Source organism: Rhinopithecus bieti, unplaced genomic scaffold, assembly GCF_001698545.2.
Source record: "Rhinopithecus bieti isolate Rb0 unplaced genomic scaffold, ASM169854v2 scaffold_11744, whole genome shotgun sequence".
Lineage (NCBI taxonomy): Eukaryota > Metazoa > Chordata > Mammalia > Primates > Cercopithecidae > Rhinopithecus > Rhinopithecus bieti.
In genome coordinates, this window is record NW_016807094.1 from 1,618,336 (window position 1) to 1,620,064 (window position 1,729).

Genomic DNA, 1,729 nt, shown 5'->3' on the forward strand with positions numbered 1-1,729 from the left:
GCCTCCCAAAGTGCTGGGATTACAGGCTTGAGCCACCGCACCCGGCCTGGGAGACCCTATCTCTACAAAAAAATACAACAAGTTAGCAAGGTGTGGTGGCACATACCTGTAGCCCCAGCTACTTGGGAGGCTGAGGCGGGAGGATCACTTGAGCCTGGGGGTTCAAGGCTGCAGTGAGCTGTGGTTGTGCCACTGTACTCCAGCCTGAGTGAGAGTGAGACTCTGTCTCAAAAGAAAAGAAAAAGAACTGGACTATGGCCTCTTGATCCCACCCTGGGCCTGGGGAGTTCTACCCCCAGCTCTTTCCGGTGACAGTCCTCCCCTAAACCAGTCCCAGAGGAATGCCCCGCTCCCAGACCTGCTCCAGACTTCACTGCAACTAGGAAGCCAAGGCTGGCATGCCCTGAGAAGGCCTCAGCAAGCGATGCAAGAGAGGCTGTGGCACTTCTGTTCTCCTAAAGAGCTTTGGGAACGGGAGAGCCCCTCCTTCTGTCTGGGCTGAGCTATGTGACCCAGTGGCAGGGGCCTTGAACCACCGCCGGGTAGACCCTGCCTCCCTTTCCACCGCCCCAGTGCAGTTCCAGATGGAGACTCCTCTCAGTCTCCTGCTCTGGCCCTGCTTAGCCCAGCATGGAACAGAGTTCGTGGAAGGCGATCATTTCTGCTGCATTTGCCACAGCTCATGTTTCCCCTAAGAAGATTTAGCAGAGAACTTAAGACTTTTGCTGAGGGCAAAGCAGCCAGCCCGGCAGGGGCTGGACGGCTGGACAGGCTGGGAGGGCTGGACGGCAGAGGGGAGGCAGGACAAGCACTGAGCCAGGAGCCAGGAGGGGAGGAGCCATCCTCCTATCCACCCAGGAACACCAGAGGAGAGTTCTCTCCAGGAGGCTCCAGGCCTTATAGCCCTCGGTCTTAACCCCTGCCGCAGCCCCCGCTCCAGTGTCTCTCTCCCCCCAGTCTTTTCATCCCTCCGCATCCCTTTCTTGATCTCCATACACACGCATACCACCCATCCTCCCTCCCTCTCTTCTCCCACTTCCTCTCTCTCCTTTCTCACCATCTCTCCTCATTATGTCTTCTCTACTCAATCACCCCTTCGCAGAGAAACCTTTCCAGCTTCTTGCTCTTTTCCAGTTGAATTTCCTCGCACCTTTGTCCCAGGTGGCTGGACATGCAGCAGAGTCCAGCTGCTGCTGGAGTTCATGAGAAGGGAACCGGGAAGCCTCTCGCACTGCCAATCGTTTCTCAAAACTGAGGTTCCAGTTTGAGACCAGCCTGGCCAACATGGTGAAACCCCGTCTCTACAAAAAATGCAAAAATTAGCCAGGCATGGTAGCGCACCTGTAGTCCCACTACTCGGGAGACTGAGGCATGAGAATCCCTTGAACCTGGGAGACGGAAGTTGTAGTGAGCTGTGATCGTGCCACTGCACTCCAGCCTGGTTGACAGAGCAAGACGCTGTCTCTAAAAACAAAAAACAAACAAACAAACAAAAAACTCAGGTTCCCACACCCACTAAACCCTGCCTCCTCTCAGGCTACAGAGACCTCCTCAGGAGGCTGAAGTGCCCTTACCTCGACCATCTGACCAGCCACCTCCCCACGCCCGTGCCCCAAGGGCTGAGGCTGCTCACTGCTCTGTTTTATCTTTGGCCTCTGGTCCTTCACTCTTGTGCCAGGGCTTAGACCCAGGGCAAGGTCTTAGACCCAGGGCAGGGGCAGGGTTAAAG